Raw genomic sequence first — 19954 nt, 5'->3', positions numbered from 1 at the left:
GTGTATGTGGAGCCACACACTTCACACACGTTACAAGAATAAGGTTTCTCTCCAGTGTGCACTTGTAGATGTCTCTTTAAGTTTTGTTTTGTAGTGAATGATGACTCACACACTTGACAAGGAAAGGGTTTCTCTCCAGTGTGTATTCGCATATGTACCGTTAACTGGGATTTCCCTCTGAATGCCGTGCCACACACGTCACAAGTGAAAGGTTTCTCTCCAGTGTGGATACGCACGTGAATTTTTAAGTCGGACTTTGTTGTGAACGATGAACCACATGCTTCACATATAAATGGTCTCTTCCCAGCGTGTTTTGGCATGTTTTCCAGATTTAAATGATTTCACATGAACAAGGTTTCACTAGAGTCTGTAAATAATGACGTTATTATTTAGAAACATATTGTTAACATCTAGCACCAGTACTTGTATCTAGCAATTTAATAAACGAAAGATGTCTATTGAATTTTACTTGATCAAAACTGATCAGATTTTTATAAAAAAAATAAATAGCACGACCCATAAAATGCAGAAGTAAAAAGACAAAATAAATAAAAATGACCTCCCCAAAAGGTTTCTTTCCAGCTTACATGTGAATGATAAGTCAGACACTTAATGGATGTTTTCTTGTTTCTTTAAAAGAGCTTGTTACACTTTTAAATAGAAAATAAAGCAGACTGTCATGCCCATGTTAAAACTATAAATTTCGTTGATCTGTAATTCAGTTTATATATATATATATATATATATATATATATATATATATATATATATATACCTACTCCACTGATATGTAATACTTAAGGCATACTTAGCATTTTTGTTGATTTCTTTTGATTGCTAATGGTGTTGATTGAATGGACGTATCACCCATTGATCTCAGAAATAGTTTCTTTCTTGGAAACTTGATTCCGAATACCAACAGATGAGAGGCTCATTAACATTTGATGAGCAGTTACACCGAATTTCCAAGAAAAATATTTTTCTCACAGTTGTATTATTTGTAGTGAGTCAGTTTTGTTTCTATTGTGCATTGAGCTATTGTTATTTGTAAATGAGAACTTATATTGGCTTTCTATTCCGTACGTGCAGAGGTCACTCTCATTGTACTGCATTCTTTTTGTAAACCTGTGAACAAATAAAGGATTTCATTTTAACAACACATATGGAAATAAAAATTATGAATATATTAAAACAAAATTTTAAAATGTTTGTAAATTTTATTATTTCTAGAAGCTCTGGAGGAGTCGTGAACATAAAAAAGAATTCTGAGAAGCTTTGCTTGCATGATACTTATTGATTACTTGGTGACTTGCTTTTATTTAGGGCCAACATGACATTGTCTATTATGCGTAGGATATTTTATATGAGAAGTAAAAGTTTGTATCATTTGGACTAAGTGAACTACCAGTATTAATGTGGATGCATGGTGCAACCTGTTATATATGAGTTTTGTAAAGGTTAAAGGTTCAATCATCATTACATGTGATACCAAGAATAAAATAAAATGATTTAATTATTCTATACAATAATGGCTAACAAAACTAGAATAACCTACTTCTGTCGAGTAATTGAAGGCTTTAGTTCAAAATCTCATACAGATATCCAAGTTAACAAATTTCAGCTGAAGATCAGAGGTTACATCGGTTGAAACTTTGTGAGATAACATCCAAGATACGAATTGTGGTCTAAATAATCCTAATGAGTTTCAGAATGATGTGGCACATTCATCTGTATCACTTTCAAATCATATCTGCAGTGAAACAACGGCCAAAATATCTGTACTAATTATTAGGATAATAATAACTAGATGGGTATATCATGTTATACATGTACAACGAACTAGCAAGTATTCAAATAATGCAAAACTTTTGACTAAAAGATGTAATGCAAATCAATAAAATATATCTGAAATTGATCTCACTGAAATTCTGTAAGATTGCTGAAATTCACTAAATTTAAATTTAATTCAACTCACACACATTCTACTTGGCGGGATTTTTATATAATATGAGAGATATTTCATGACATCCATCTGATTTAGGGTCTTCATAGAAATAGTTTTCTTGCTTTGAGTTTTGAAATAAAAACAGTCGCTTATCAATTTTAGACTGATTAAATATTGGCCAATTTTAAATTTGATTATTTCCAGCCTTAAAATTTTGTTTTGTTAAACATTTTGTAAGAGAGTTAGTCCTTATTTAATGATAAAAGTTAGTTTAATTTTCTTGTGTAATTTTTTAAATATTTAAAATATATAATTGTAAAAAAAAACTACCTATAATATAATGAGGAACTTCTTATAAAGGCCAATTGGCAATTTCTGATTTTCAAAACCAGAAGTGATTTACTTTTATCTTGCTTTGTTTTAAAAAAATGCAAATCATGTCTTATGGCCCAAAGAAAAAAGAAAATCACATGGAGTTATTTTTTATGTTCTCCATTTTATTAATAGGAGGCAGAGGTGGACTTGCATAATAATGATGACATTACAGGAGAAATAGAGCAAGGGGAACAGCAAGACACAAGATGCTAAATACATCAAAGAAATTAAAAATGAATGACAACAATCATCTATCACATAAAGAAATAAAAAATGGCATGTTCCAAACTAGAAAGTTAAAAAAAAACATATAAATCGGTAAATAAAACAAAAATGTTCAAATTCAACAAAAAAGATAACCAGAAATGCAAGGAGAGTTTTTTTTTAGATTTCATAATAATTTTACCTTATATAATTTCAAAAATCCCAAAGATATTTAGTACAAAACTATCAATTATTTAACAAAGTTGTCGATTTTGAGGCTCTGGATTGTTGGTCAAAATAGTCTTTTAAAAAGTACAACATGATGATAAAGAAATTTGTTCAAATTAGATATTTTTGTTAAGTTTCTCACTTTTTAAACGTGGGTTTTTTTAATCTTTGCCCATTTAAATTTACCAGCGCAGCCTAAATTATTTTTAGCAAGAAATATCAAGATTTTCTAAAACTAACGGCTCCATAATAGGAGGTTGTGATGTCCAAATTTCTTATTTCTACACAAATTTCGTCTGCCTGAAAAACTGAGTTCCTCTACTGAAATCATAAACTACTTCAGTAATTTTCGAAATTGAGATTCTTGATCAATCTGCAGAACTGAAACCTTGTGTGCTTCTTCTTTACAAGTACCAGAAAAATTTAAGAAAGTAAAGAAATCATCTATCTATATATATAAAAAGCAAAATGTGTGTGACCATTTCGTGTATGTCTTCAAAAGGCTTTTCTCGCACACGCTCCCGGAGTCGTTACTATCGCTTAAAACTGTGTATATAGGTCCTAGATAATAATATGTAGGATTTGGGAATGCATGTAGCTTATAGATTTATTTACGTCGACTTTTACAAAATTATTGCTATTTTGGCTTCTCGTGTGTTGATTGGGCTTTTTAGTATAAATAAACTGAAACTAAGCTCAAACGGACGTTCTCAGCATTGCACCGGGAAAAACGTCCAGCGTGACTTCTATTTGACCGTCGGGTTAATTAGGTCAAATGGAAGCAGCAGAGTTAACTTTTATTGCACACGCCTGTTTTTATAGTTACATAAATAAATTCAAACCTGCTTAACGTTGTCTGTCGCCGTGGCTCAATGGTTAACGTAGCACAGCTTTTTTTTTCACACATTAATTTCCAACTCAAGGGTACGGGTTCGATTCTCATACTCACCTACCAAAACATTTTTTTTTATTATTTAACACCCCCCGGAGTTTTGATTTACCTCAAGACACCCGGGCATCGCCGGGTACCCCCCGCTAGTATATATATATAAAAGGCAAAATAGCGGCACACGTTTTTGTATGTCCACAAAAGGCTTTTTTCGCTAGGTTTCTTGTTGAGATTACATTTATTTAGAATTTTCCTTATACTTCCTAGATTATAATATCTACAATTTGCGAACGGACATAGTGTCTGCATTAATTTTGATAAACTTTTAAAAACTTCCCTCTATTCTGTCTTTTCGTGTGTTTGTTCATCTTTTTCGTATAAATAAAGCAAAACTAATCGAAGCAAAGTAGGCTGCCTGGCTTTCCTGCCAGGGACATGTTGAAAGCAATTAGTTTTGATCACTGCCTTCATATCAGACAATTGCTATTCATTTGAGAGTTCCCCTTTTTCAAGGGAGCTTGGTTTCCCCGAATTTGTGAGGAAAAAAACAAATGAAATGGCGGAAAGATTAACTGGCCTTTAGCCAACGTCCACTTCTGCACCTGCATGATTCTTAACTTATTCACTTCGAATCAACTTTTTGATTGACGTCAATTAATTTGAACGCTTTTCACTTTCTGTCGCATCTAAGCGTAGTGTTAAGATATCAGCTTTTCTTTCACTTTCTTTACCGCCTTCGCATCACAGGTTCAAGCCTACCTGGCTACTAACACTTTTTTTTGCTCCAAACACCCTGGCAACGCTGGGCACCCCTGCTAGTTTGACATAAAACATAAAATCAACTATAAGTATAAAACGAAATGAAGAAAAATTGTTTATTTCACTTACCAATATGTTATTGATTTCTGTATTTCATGAAGGCAACTTGCAAGAAAGTTTATATTATGGTTTTTATAACACTGAACACAAAAGAAAGAAAACGATTGATTAGAGCAGAGTATATTCGAAGGATTGCCACAGAAAACTACAAATATTATCTGGTAAGAATAAAATGAACTGACACAAAACAATAAGATAAAACATGATTTCAAAGTTCAAATCAGATTCTCATGAATGCGGCTTGAGAAAGCTGAGAATAAATGAGGGTTGAGGCATTCTATTTGTTCCAAAAGTTTCAAAATATTCGTTGCAAGTCAAATATTTTTTTAATTGTCAATGAATTCACCTTAGAATCGATATTAAAAATTTTATTTTACTTTGAAAATTATACTTTCTCAATGACAGGTATCGTTATATTGTTTGTGTCTATAACACTAATGCAAAAGAATCACCATGTTTTACAAGATACCAAAATTAATGTATTTTAATCACAGAAAATGTCAAAATAGTTGACGTTCTATTTTCGATTGATAGCCACGAGCTGAGTCTTAAAAGGGTAAAACGAAACAAACTATTTTGTATCAAATTCGCAAGTAAAATGAGATAAACTTCTAAATCATTTGCATATTCTATCTGATCTCATGGAGATGGATGAGAAGAAACACGAAAATAGAGAGTGGAATCATTGGCATAGATGCCAATCTTCTGGATAATATCTCCAAAAAAAGTCGTCTATCATGAGAAATTTAATCTCACATAATTTAGGACAACTGGCAGAGAGAAATTGACGCAACTAATGAAAATCAGTCATCTTTCTTCTGGATTGCAAAATCATTGCGTCATTTTGCATCTCAGCTGAGTCTGGTAAATGATTCTTCATTAGAAGCGTTAGTTAAATCTCTACTGATTAAAGTTTGAATGTTCTTAATAAAAGGATCCATTTAATTATGATTCCAAGGTAAAGTAGGCGATTTTTTAGCTGATTTAAAGGAGACGATATTATGTCAAGAAATGAAACCTAATTAGGTAGAATAGTCTGAGGAGACTAGAGAGGGCTCCAGTCACTCTTATATTAATGAGTCGCTGAATGGAAGAAGGAAACATCCATCCTGAAAAAAGTATATACACAAACTAAAGTGTTCCGTTTGAATATCCTGCACACATGCGTGGGGTTCAAATTTAAATCAACCAATCAAAAAGGCAGTAATAAAACATGACATCAAATTCTTATCAACCAATGAAAGTTCGCATTTCAAGTCATGCAATTTCTGCCACACTGACAAAAGAGGAAAGAAAAAGTAATGAGTATTCATTACTTTTTTCCAAACAAAACCCTCCATAAAACTAAGGCAAAATAAGTCACCATATTTTATAAGACACAAAATAGTAATGTATATTAACTACACTCTCTGCTCTCACCTGACATTTACAGGATATGTTATCGGTACAGGTCATATAGATAAAAGTCTTCACTAGAAGGCCTTCATCTATATGCAAAAACGGCTATACTCAGCTAACAGACTTCCTAAATTTTGACGTGGCTGCTACTGGAAGCAGTGACAAGGCAAATTACTTCCATCCCGTTTTTTTTTTTCTTATGCCTATATTTTCCCTGTGACTGTATTCTTTTTTTTATTTACTAATCATTAAAAAAATTGTTGGTCTTATTTTAATTAAAAAATATTGGAATTAGTTTTATTTTTAAAAGACTTATTGAAAAACCTTTTAAAAAATCTTTTTAAAACTATTTTGAGAATATTATCTTTTTATAATGATGTTTGAAACTTTGTTATTTTGATTTCAATTATTTTATTTTTATAATTTCATAAACATATATTATATAAATTTCAATTAAAAAAAACTTTGATTTTTTAAATTAAAAAACGCATTTTCATAATTTCATAAACATATTTCTTATAAAATTTCAAATAAAATAAAAGCTTTTATTTGTTTAATTTTGTTATTAAAATTGTAAATAAAGATTAATTGTGTTATTTTTATCTGTATAATTTTGTTAATTTTTATTGTATATTTTTCATCAATGTACTATATTTTATTCCAATAAATCGTTCACAACAGAAATACTGATGAACAATAAAAGTGAAGGAACTGACTTGCCTTGTCACTGTTTCTGGTAGCAACCACAAGTTAAGAAGTACGTTAGCTGACTATAACCAGAAAAAAACTTATTCAATCTTCTATGAAAGCAAAATAGTTGCATGTAAAAAAAGGTGCACCTTTAAAAAGTAAAGAATCAGTAATATAAGTAATATCAAATTAATGTAATGAATATGTAATGCAAATATTGCTTAACTTTTTGAACATAACTAAAAAGGTAATATGCTTGAATATTTATTTAATTGAAAAATTGTAATTTGTCGAAATATAATTTTAACCATAGTATAGCATTATAATCTTCTAAAAGCTTGCCAAATTTCAGGAAGTTTCGGACCATACAACCAAAGACCACTTTAATAATAAATTTGGCAACGAGTACAGATATATACATGTATAGATATACCAATTTTTGGAGCAATGTTGTAAGGTCGAAATAGAAAAGTTACCTTGTCTATAGCTTCTGTTTTTTTTTTTTATTATTGGAAATTGACAATCAGTGTTTATCAAAAAACGTTCATCATAGATGTCTGTGATTTTGGCAGAATTGTTATTTTCACTTTCAGATTAAGGGTATTTTAGCATTAAGGTATAAAAAACAGTTTATTTCTAATTATGTAGAGGTACCAAAAATATTTCCAAGCATGAAAAAAAAAAAACAATTCCAATGATTAAAAAAAGTTTGATTCGATTATTTATTAGGTTGAGAAGAAAGTTCGTGGAATTTTTAATTTTGATTTCAAATGATGTATTTTCAAATCAGCTTTCGTAATAATACCTTTACTTTATATATATCCTTTTAAAGAGCGTTTTCCTTCTATCTAATCGTTTAAATTACAATCGTTTTAAAACAATTATGTCTTCTTTTCAGAACAATGAATACAAGATGGAAAAAAAGCAAATTTGCACAATTTTCTTATTTCAATCCAAGCTAGGCCAAAAAGCACTTCTAAAATAGCTCATGATATCAATAAAGTGTTTGATCCAGGAACCACTATTGAACGTACAGTACAATGGTCATTTAAGAAATGTCGTGGTGGCGATGAGAGTATTGAAGATGATGAGCATAGTGATCGGCTATCAGATGTTGACAACAATCAATTAAGAGCCTTTGTCAAAGCCAATTCACACACAACTGTTTAAGAATTTGCTTCTGAATAAGACAATGTATACGGCGATTTTGAACCTCTTGACAGAGATTATAAAGACAAAAACACTTGATAAATGGGTGCCTCACAAATTGAATGACAAGCAACAAAAAAAAACATTATGAAGTGTCATCTTTCCTTCTTTTATGCAACAAGAACAACCCATTTCTCAACTAGGTTGTGGCTTGCAATGAAAAGTGGGTTCTTTACGTCTCATCCATTTCAGTTTTTTTTATATGGGGGTCACCACTTATCAAGGCCTGAAGGCCACTCAGGGATAAAGGTTATTGCGTGTACAGTAATCAATGAGATAGTATTGTAGTAATCATTAGTATTGTGGGTTTTGATAGAGTATCTTACTTAAGGGGACGGTTTGTCAGGAGGCATCAGAAACTTCGACAACAACACTCAGCATTAGTCAACAGAAAAGGCACAATTCTCTTCCATGACAATGCTAAATCGACCCTGCAGAATTTGAACTAATTGGGCTACAAAACTCTACCTCATCTATCATACTCTCCAGACCTCTCACCTACCGACTACTAGTTTTTCAAGTATCTCGACAACTTTTTGCATGAGAAATTCTTCTAAAAACCTAAGTGATATCAAAAACGCCTTCAGCAACTTCATCGCCACTAGAATGGAAGATTTTTACATTACTGGCATAAATATACTTGTTTTGCATGGGAAAAGGTATGTTCTTTCTGATGCTGCTTATTTCGATCAATAAATTTTTGTGTGGGCCAAGATATGTTCATTTGAATTTAAAAGTTAAAACCCACAACCTGTCAATTGTCAACCTGATATATGACGAAAAAAAATTCTAAAAACTAATCTGATTTTCTTAAGTGTTAATCATTTAAAAATATTGTTGAAAACAAATTGCAATAAATAAATAAAAAAGATAAAACATCTGGCCTTTAATATGGTAAGGAAGTTTTTCTTTATTTATTTATTTATTTTTTGATAGACACTAGTTGTTCAATTTCCTATTTTAAACCGGAAGCCATCGTCTATGGGCACTTTCTATTTTACCCCATAACTTTGTATAAGTATCGTCTGTCGACATATATCTTATTTATTATCACAATCATCATACTTCACTCCTCTCTTCAACCAAAAAACATCTTGTAAGGCGATTACATGTAAACAGTCTAAGAACATATCTGCAATTGAATTTTGGGTTTGTATTACTGTACATATAGATTCGAAAAAGTTGTCAAAAAACAAATATAGAACAAATAAATGTTATCAAAGGCAAGATAAGTTACTTTTCTACCAAACTGGATATAATTTTCGTGTTTTTATTCAATTTAACATGTTTATTCAGCTCGAAAAGCATACAGTGTTTACCGATGTATTGGAAAATTCAAAATGGCGACCGACTCTCTCTTTAACACGGTAAGTTCGGAAAAAGGTGTAATAAATAATAAACTATACAAAATACGGTTAGAAATTCGCTCAATATATGTTACCGTGACATAACTTGACATATATTCGGTGGTTTTTTCATAGTATATTGTGTAGTTAATTATTTATAACACCTTTTCCCGAACTTACCGAGAGAGTCGACCGTCATTTTGAATTTTCCAATACATCGGTAAACACTGTATGCTTTTCGAGCTGAATAAACATGTTAAATTGAATAAAAGCACGAAAAATATATCCAGTTTGGTAGAAAAGTAACTTATCTTGCCTTTGATAACATTTATTTGTTATATATTTGTTTTTTGACAACTTTTTCGAATCTATGTGTACAGTAATACAAACCCTGAATTTTTTTAAAATAAATAAATATTTTGGATTTTAAAAGTTTTCTGCTTTCGAAGTTGGAGGGTGTTATTCCGAAAGTCGTTCTTAACATGGGGAGGTTGAGGAGTAAACTACGCTGAAGAAGCACGTAGTAATTAGTTCTTTCCGGAAGTAATCATTATCTTGCTTATTTTTTTTTTTATTTCATGCTTCTGTCATAGTTTAAAATACTGATTTCTCCTTATTTTGATGACAGGTGCCCTAAAAGAAATGGCGTCTCCATTTTCGGCTATAAACTGTAATAGTATCGTATTCTTAGGAAAAGGGAGAATTAAATACTTTTCACATAATATTATTGTCTGTTTATTTCGGGGGGGGGGTACAAATATCTCTTCTACTTTATTAGAGCGAAAGTAAAAAAAAATGATTTTTATTAAATAACCATGGTATCTGTTTACTTTTATGTCAATTTTAAACAAAACCACTGTTATTCACGTTAGTGCCATGTCGCAATTATTAAAATATTACTACATTGTTACATAAAACAATAAAACTTGTACTTTCACGATTTCCGGATTCAGCGATATCTGCCATCAGTTGTAATAAGACAGACTGCAGTTATTTCCCTTGACTTCATGTATAACTTGAAATGTCTTCGAAAACCATTTTCATTAATAATTGATTTTCTACTTTATCGTTTTTCGGAATTTCTAGATAGGTTAATAATTCCAACATGACAGTTAAGTGGATATCATTGGTTTTTAACGAAATTCCATATTTCTATTTTCGCTAAAATAATGAAGAAGCACCTATTCCCGTCCGTACGTAATTATTATATGTAAAACAAGGGTTTGATTTAATATACACATAGATTCAAAAAAGTTGTCAAAAAACAAATATATAACAAATAAATGTAATCAAAGACAAGATAAGTTACTTTTCTACGTAGTGCTAGTGCAGAGAGTGATCCGCGCTATTTTTTAAATCGTATTTTCAAGTTTAATTAAAGTTTATGATATGGCTTTTTTTTAATTCAATGGTAAGGTTGAAGTATAGAATAGGTACAAAACACCCCCCTCTCCATGTTAAGAATGGCTTTTTAAATAATAACGTTATTATTTACGTCCGGATCACTCTCTGCACTAGTACCTTCTACGGAAATAGATAAGTTTTTAGTGCTTTTATTTAATTTAAAATGTTTATTCGGTTCGAAAAACGAGTAATGTTGAACGCTGCCGGAGAACAAGAAAAGACGGCCGCGGTGTCTTTGAAGACTCAATTATCACTTCAAAATAAGAAATAAAAGAAAATGGTGGTATAAACCCACCCAATAAATGTCACAGTAACATTAATTTGCTATATATTTGCTTTTTTGTTGTTTTTTTGTTGTTTTTTTTGACAATTTTTTCGTACCTATGTTTATAGCAATACAAACCCGTAAAATAATAAAATCATGGAATATAAAAATAATTTTTAAGGTGTCAAAATTGTGAGAATAACAAAACCGCAAAGAATTTTCACCGGTTCCGGTAGTACCACGTAAAAAATTAGGGAAGATGCGAGCTGACTATTTACCTTTCAAAGATTTAAAATAAATTTTCTGGATAGATTTCAGATTCAAAAATGCATATTTTATTTTAAAATATACTTACTCGATAAAAGCATCATTATCAGTATAGGCATGTTGTTTAAAGTTGAATTAAACTGCAGCACAAGATCATAACTGTAATTGACGTTTAGGTGCACCTCAAAATAAAGCTCACGAATTACACAATACACTAAAATAGTAAACGATGTGTCACTGTAGTCTAAAACAAATGTACCAAATAAAATTAAACATGGAAAGAATAAATGAAATAGAATAATATTTTCAGTGAGATACAGTGAGGTATTTATCATTAATTAGTATAAGGAATTAAATAATTTTCGATTAAATTCAAGTAAAGTCCCCCCCCCCGCTTGCTGCGAGCCTGGTAAACTAAGCGGTGAATACTCAGAATACTCTGACTTATAAAATTTTCCATCACAAAATAATCTAAGCACTATTTGCATTGTGAAGCGATTTATCGAAATTAAAAGAAAAGGGAGCGATTCATTGAAATGGAAGAACATAAAAAGTTGTTTATTTATTTTTTTAAAGTATTGTAATGTCACTAAAGAGAGTTTGTGAATGATATGAAAAAGTAAACTTGTGTAGGGATTAAAAATGGTCAATTTTTACGATGTGCACCAGCGTATTATAAGCACCCCAACCTCCCCATGTTAAGAAGGGCTTTCGGAATAAACACCCCCACCAACCTCAAAAGCTGTTCTTAACATGGAGAGGTTGGGGGATGTTTATTCCAAAAGCCGTTCTTAACATGGGGAGGTTGGGGTGTTTGCTGAGGCAAGTCGTAAAAATTGACCTTAAAAATGTTTCTTATCTTCAACTTAAAAATGAGAGAGAGAGAGAGACTGATTAGAAAACTCCCATTTTCTTTGAGCTCAGAAAACGTAACGTCACTCGTCATCTGCTCCTATTTCTGTTTTGGCTACAATTTGATCTACTGCCTTAACTTTACGTCACACGTCTCTAAGAACGATTCTGTTTTGCAGATTAGGGTCAACATGCACTAAGCATAACCCGTGTCAACATTCACACTAGCTAACTTAATCGCCATTGACGTAGCCCCCTCCCATCTGTAACTGTATTCTCTTTCCAACATTCCCTTTGTCCACACAAAAAGATGTTTTTGTTTTGTTTTGTTTTTGTTATTACATAGGCATCACCACTTATGAAGGCCCAGAGGCCACTAGAGGATAAAGGTTAAAGAGTGTACAGTAGGAAAATTGGACAATATAGCAATCGTTTCCAGCCTTTCTCCATTCTATTTTTTAGTCTTTTATTATTTGCTTGACTGAGTTAAAATCTGCATTCACCTCTACAAAATATTCACAGCAAGTGCTCTTCAAACTATATCACTGCAAAACCTTTCCTTTATTTTTCTTGTTTGTACCTGACATGACATAATTACATTGACACACTAGTTTTGATTATATTATTAAAGTTAAGCATCGTTGAGCCTGGTCAATATTAAAATGGGTAACCATTTGGGAATATCAGGTGCTGCATATGCTCTCCATTTTTCTCGGCATTGGTTCAAGTCATTATCTTCTTGCTGCTGTAATAAAGCATTACCAACTGAGGAGATGAGTGGTTAGAGATTTTGCAACCATTAATTTTACAACCATTAATTTTGCAACCATTAATTTTGCAACCATTAATTTTGCAACCATTAATTTTACAACCATTAATTTTGCAACCATTAATTTTAGCAACCATTAATTTTAGCAACCATTAATTTTGCAACCATTAATTTTACAACCATTAATTTTGCATAACAATTCAGCCTTGTCATCCATCATCTCTTTAGTATAACCAGATGGTCTTCATTGTTTCTATAAATGAGCAACCACACGAAACGGTAACAGAACAAAGTACAACATAATCATGTTGACACACCAGTTCCTGTTATATCACCGGAGTTAAGCAACATAGAGCCTGGTTGGTACTAAAATGGGTGACCATTTGGGAATTCCTGGTTCTGTATGTGCTCTCCGCTTAACTCGGCATTCTTTCCATTCGTCTTGGACTTCTACGTGCCATTGGACTAAAACAGTGCTGATTCAGAAAAGGTGTGTTTGGAGATTGCACAACCCTTGCCTCACAATTTTACACACAGCTACCCTCATAAGGAGGCATCTTTTCTCTTTCAAGACTGAACGGAGGCTTCCATGTCTACATTTTATTTTGACTATGAAATGTAAAATAAAACTACGTTTCTGAATTTTGTAGATGAGGATTTGTTATTCATATTATTTGGATTCTTCCAACTCCTGTTCTCATCTTGAGACTAATCTTGATACTCAAGAGTATAACAGAAGTTCGAAGAATCCAAATAATATGAAAACTGTTATTTATTCACAGTTGAATCTAAGAATGGAGAAAATTGAAATCGGTCTCTACACACATAGAATAGAAAACGTCTTCACTTGAAATTAAAAGATAAACATTTGAACTGAATTTTCACCCCCCCCCAAAAAAAAAAATCAATAAATGAATGAGAAATAATAAAACTTTATCTTTTCTGGAAATGTAATTAATGTGTGAACATTTTTCTTGTAATATGTGTTTGGATGGTAATTGAAAACAAATCCACAATAGAATATGATTCTATTTATGAGGAATATGATTCATAATTCACAACTAAATCTAATTTACACACAGTTACATAAAAGTGAGTATACTAAAACACACTGGGAAGAAACCTTATAGTTGTCAACTTTGTATCTTCTGACAAAAGATTCTGAAACTTATAAATGTTTCATTTTTTTTTTTCTTTAAAATTTGATGATTGTAACACTGGGTATGGGGCAGCTAAACCAGTTGCCAACATTGCCCTGCTTTTTATTGAAACCAACCGAGAGCTCTTTTTAGCATCCTCGTTGTTCCATTAAGTCCAATTGTCTGGATCTCTTTTGCACGTGGTTCACCAGGAATTTTAGTTAGGTAGGAGTTTGGGTTCTCTTTCATAAGCCCTGTGGCACCTATAATAACTGGTATGATTGATATCTTACGTATTAGGTTTAATGTTAATACGTCCACAACATTATTTCAATACATGCAATGTACAATAAAGTTTCTTATTCATTCACAGGTGAATGTAAGAATGGAAAAAAATGAAACTGGTCTCTACACACATGGAAGTGAGAACGCCTTCACTTGAAATTGGCAGATAAACATTTGAATTGAATTTTCATCACAAAAAAACGAATGTGAAATAACGAAACTTGATTTCAAAGCCAATCTGCAAATGCAAACATTTTCTCATATCAAAACCAGTGGCGGCTCGTGCATGGAGCTGTGGGACTGCAGCACCCCCAAGTTATTTCTACACAATATTAATGATAAAATTAAAAATAATACGTTTGTTTATTATTATTATTATTATTATTATTATTATTATTATTTTATTTTTTCTATGTGTACATTATAAATCATTAACTTTAATGTCGGTATCTCCAAATTCATATAATAACAAAAATAAAACTTGCTTGGAGCTGTGAAATTCACAGTTACACTTTCTTAATGAAATTCTCTTGTACGCATGCGCGGATTAGACGCTTTAGACAGCCCATGAAAGCCTCTTGAGGAACTGTCGCTTGACGCAGCTCCGTGTCGTGAAATTCGTTGTTTGCTTAGAGTGTGTGCCTGTATAGATATGATAACATTGTTATTGAAAAAAAAAGGGAGGTTTACTTATATTTTTTAAAATTATTATCAAAATCTGCACATAAGGTGTTCTTGTACATAAAATATTGTGCTATTCTTTTTTTAAATATGCACACTTTTAGCGTTGCGATTCAAGTCGGTAGCAGACGGAAATATATAATATGCAGAAACTGTTTATTTTTATTTATTAAAAGTATTCGGGAATTTAGCAGTGAAGCTAACATGCGGCCAAGGGTAAAAACCAAATATACAATAAATAAATCTTACCATAAAAATAATGTTACTTTTCCATCTACCTGCCTTTTTGTTTGTTTCTTTAAAGTAGTTTTAAATGCTATTTATTTTGCAACAACTAAACTTTACAAAAAAAACTGTTTACATTTTTTCCTAGAAGCAAAAAAGCGAAGAAACAGTTTATGTTGAAAATGCATTTTAGTTAGAAATCTTTTTAACGTGTATGTTTTAGATATAAAAAAAATTAGCATTTATTTGCGCCCGACAAGGACAATGTTAGAAGTTTTACACTTTGAAAAATGGATTTTTTACACAAGATTTTTTAATTAAAATGTGTTTGTAAGTAAAAAAAAGAAACAGTTTTTTATAATTATGCATTTTTAAACTTTACATTGAATTTGTTAGTAGATGGGTCAGATAATACGCATTAAAAAAAGTAATTAGAAATCCTTCTGGACTGAGACAATTTTAATTTTTTGTTTTTTGGGGAAGAAAGCTACATTAAAATTCGATGTTTTATCATGCTTATATATGACATCCTATTTTCTTATAATAAATCTCCACTTTATGTCGATCTTTACCGGCATGGGAAGGTCAGTAAATAGCCAAGTTTGTTCTTTTTATATAAAAAGCAAGTTGTTAAAAGATTTGTAAATAAAATTTTGTATCTTTAAATATTTTTGTTTGTTTGCTCACTATATAAAAATGTAAACTTTTTTATTTTGCATTTTATTTACAAATACATTTTGTTATAAATACATCTTTAAAAATAAATTTTGTAAATAAAACTGTTATTAAATAAAACGCTATTTTCAAATAGTAAGCTCCTAAATTAACATTAACATAATCAGGGAGGCAGGTAAATTTCAAAGTTTTTCTTTTTTGTTTTTTATAAAAAATAAGTTATTTTTAAAAATGTTTTTCGTTTGTTTGCCAAAAAAAAAAAAAAAACGCAAACTTTTATTTAATCTGAAAAGTTTAAAAGGAATAAATATATATATTATTTTTATTCTGTAAAGTGTACATAATTAAAAAAAATCTTTTTAATAAAAAAGTTTTTGCGTATTATCCATTTCTGATTGATTATTTGTCTTTGTTATATATTTGAATATTTATTTGAATGTTTGTTTATTATTTGATTAAATATTTATTTATATATTCGAATTCCTTTACACGATATTAAAAAAATACGTAAAAGTTTTGAAGCAGCACCCCCACTAATCTCAGGCACGAGCCACCACTGATCAAAACAAATCCACAATACAATATGAACGTATCATTTCTCCTATTTTATCCTTCAGTCCTCATCTACACTGAGCGGTGTTTCTGACAAAGGGAGAAGAAAACAGCTATACACTGGGCCGGCAGTCTTTTTCCTGAGCAGTCGCTTGAGATGTCTTCATTTTCTCCTATTTCTATCCTTGTGGACATGTCACTAAAAAGCTAGCTGGAGGTAAACGTTTTACATTGGCTGACGTTATCTGCTTGATAGTCAGAGATCCGAGCTTTAGATTAACCACCAAGGAGGCTGTCCTATTAGCAATTGCAAAGTACTTGGGCTACTAGATTGCCATTTGGTGAATGGATTCTGGATCATGCAGTAGCTTCTGTTGGGGTCTCTCAGTGCCGTATTAATGGCTTACGGCTTTTCCTTTATGGTTGAAAATATCATTCTTTGTTACTTTTTTGAAAAAAAATTTCTGTTTTGCTCTAACAAATCTGTCAAACTTTTCTACATATCTCAATCCTCAACAATGATAAATCTCAAAAAGCAAAACAAGATTAAACCCAGAACTCCAACTTCCAACGTGGATTCCTACTACCAGGTCTCTTTATCTAATATCAGGGGTCTATGTTCCTATATTCCAAAGCTTGAAATCCAATTACAGGAGTCCAAACCTACTTATTGTTTCTGTGTAAAACTAATGAGTTCGCAATTAAAAAATTCTACAACTTGACATCAAAATTTGACCCACAAAATCATGGGCCTACATTAGGGATGGCTTTCCATGTGGTAGGGCCATCATCACAGAATATCCTATATATCCCTTAGATGTGCTTCAGAGTAGCATTTTCTCACAGCATCATGTTCATACTTGCCCTCTATCATCCTTATAACAGCAGTTGAGTATTGAGTATCCCTGAGAAAATTTACTCCATTCTTTTTACTCATCTCTCAAGCAACATTCACATCTGTAGAGACTTCAGTGCTTATAATGTTGAATAGCTAATTCACTCAAACAAGACGGATGATGAGGGGAGGTACTGATTTCTTGATTGCCTATGATTAAACACAAATTGTTCACGAACCCATCCATATGCTCGACTCTGACAGACAATATGGAACTCCTTGACATTTTTCTTACAACTTTCCCAAAAATGTACTTATCTTCCATTTTCTCTACATTGGGATTTTCCGATCACTCATTTGTCTCTGTTTAGATAAAATCAAAATGTAATAATCTCCATCGTACTGTATATCGATACTCTATGGCTGAATGGGATAACTTCTAAACATTTATATCACATATACATCTGTACTCCATGTTCAAAAAGAACGTGTCCTCTAAAGTATTTGACCTGACTGAATGGTAAATTATCAGTATAGACCGCTTCATACCCACCAAAATATTCCAGCAAAAGCCCAACAGCCAGCTGTGGTTCACCCCAGAATGTGCGTCAAGTTTAAATTAGCTGAGCAGCGGTTTGGTTCCCACCGGTTCTAGTGAATGATGAATAGGGTCCTGAACAGAAGCGTTTCCTCTATCCCTACCATTATCAATGGACCTGAGGTAATTTCGTCAGCATCTGACAATGCAAAATTATATGCCAGGACTTTGCAGCAAATTCTACCTTTTACGATCAGGGTCGCCTACTCCTGTATTTCCTCCTGTGACTAAACACAGTGTGACATGCAGCTATCTGTACATGATGTTGGCAAGTTTATTAACATCTTTGATTCCAGTAAAGCAACAGGCCCTGATGCCATTCCAGTCATAGTGTTCAGAAAGCTTCAACCAGAACTAGCTCCCATACTTACAAAGCTATTTAAATGTTGACTTAGGGAGAAATGCTTCCCAACACCCTGGAAAATTTCATCAGTTTGTCCTGCAGTTAAAAATTCTGGAGATCGGTCATGTCCCTCTCAGTACAGATCAATCAGTCTTATGCATCATGAGTAAGTTGCTAGAATCTGTGATAGAGAGAAGTTGTCAACCATCTCAACAAATATAATCTGCTCAGTGATGTGCGGTATGGTTTCCGTTCTGTGAAATCTACAGCTGATGTACTAACCATAATATCACACTAGTGAATCTTTTGATAGGGGTTTTGTTTCTAAAGCAATAGTTCTTGACACATCAAAAGCTTTTGATAGAGTCTACTTCACAAGATCGCCAGCTATCGAATATGTGGAAATATCCTCTTAATTATTAAATCCTTTCTCTCTGATAGGCTTATAAGAGTAATCATTGATGGGTAGAAATCAGAAATTCATATTATTAATGCAAGAATTCCTCAAGATTCCATTCTTTCTTCCTAATCTTCATTAATGACCAACCGAATCACATTCTAAGATCATTTGTAGACATTTATACAGATGATACCACAATCTTTGGTAATTCTGGTATATGTTCCCAGGACTTGCTGCTGCATTTGATAATCAACTTTTTACAGATCGTTCAGTGGAGATAGTTACACACACCATTATGTCACATTGTATAGTAACCGTCCCCCCAGCAGAACCCTACAGTTGATTGTCAAGTGGCCAACACTTTGTACTTCTGTGTGACAAGACCTGTGTAACACTATCGTTTGCAGGGGAGAGTTACTTGGCTTGTAGTAGGGACATTTATTGAACCTGTTGTTATGTCCTAGCACACCACCTTCTCCCTGGGTGGTATACATGATCAAACAATAGTCAAATCCCTTAGATCAAGCAGGTTGATATGACGTCAGCTATAAATGGCTGACATGGATTTGGTCACCAAGTCTTCGTTACATAGTTATGGGCAGACATAAGGGACCTCTGCTGAAAAGAATACTATTGCTGCAGATAGAACACTTGTATAAATAGTGGACAAAAGCATTTTTATAAAAACATAATTCTTTTATTTAACATTTAACACTGGTGGAGCATATTTAAATTCGACCGGACACGTGTTGACACAGGCCAGCACAAAACTGCTATGAGCATCGCTAGCACGTGGCTGTCTTCTTTGTTGTCTCGGCTTCAACTGTCCGACAACAAATACATTGAGTGAAAGCAAGAGAGAGATGCACGCATAACATTTGAATATTGTTTTAAATTTCGATTGCCAGCAAGCAAACGTGATCTTTATCCCTCTCTGTAATGGTTCATATAAAACATTTGTCAGTCAAGCCCATGCTAAGTCATGTTAACATTTTGGGGTTGCTCGGGCAGATTGTGCATGCCTCCCCACAAGAATAGTGCAGCAGTGCAGCACATCTAATAGAACGACCTCAAAAGTGTTTTTCACTCATTGTGCCACACCTGCACTTATTGTCATAGCTTAGACCGCTCGTGTACGCACGCATATAATGATAACTGGAGATTTCCATATACCTAGATTTGAATCTCTCTTACACCAGGTACATTTTTTAAGTAATTTTTTAAAATTCCTTTTCATAAATTACTGAAATGATAGAGATCTTCCTAAGATTTCAGTTTCCTTTAATGTCATGCATACGACCTTGGTATTTTGTTATTATTTCCCTCTCAGCTCTGTTTAACCCAGCTTCACTAGGGACACTAACTTCGACTAAGGTTGCTTCTTTCTCCTTATCTATATCACTACATTAGATTTAATAGCACCGTTTTCAAGACACTGTATAACTTGCAACTTTCCTCTGTTTTTTTATTTTTTTATTTTACTTTTGTTAGTTTGAAGAGA

At 32.3% G+C, this 19954-nt stretch overlaps 1 long non-coding RNA gene across 1 annotated transcript; it reads right to left on the bottom strand.

The window, feature by feature from the left end:
- Positions 1 to 316: 316 nt before the first annotated feature.
- On the bottom strand, positions 317 to 11494 carry LOC145242278 (uncharacterized). Its single transcript, XR_013862683.1, has 3 exons — positions 11188 to 11494; positions 4530 to 4600; positions 317 to 1125 (listed from the first exon to the last, which is right to left on the bottom strand). It is a non-coding gene; the product is annotated as an uncharacterized LOC145242278 (long non-coding RNA).
- Between the last annotated feature and the right edge of the window lie 8460 nt (positions 11495 to 19954).

Source organism: Euprymna scolopes, chromosome 21, assembly GCF_053919585.1.
Source record: "Euprymna scolopes isolate OS-2025 chromosome 21, ASM5391958v1, whole genome shotgun sequence".
NCBI lineage: Eukaryota > Metazoa > Mollusca > Cephalopoda > Sepiida > Sepiolidae > Euprymna > Euprymna scolopes.
The sequence above is the reverse complement of the archived record's forward strand: the minus strand, read 5'-3'. Positions and strand labels throughout refer to the sequence as shown.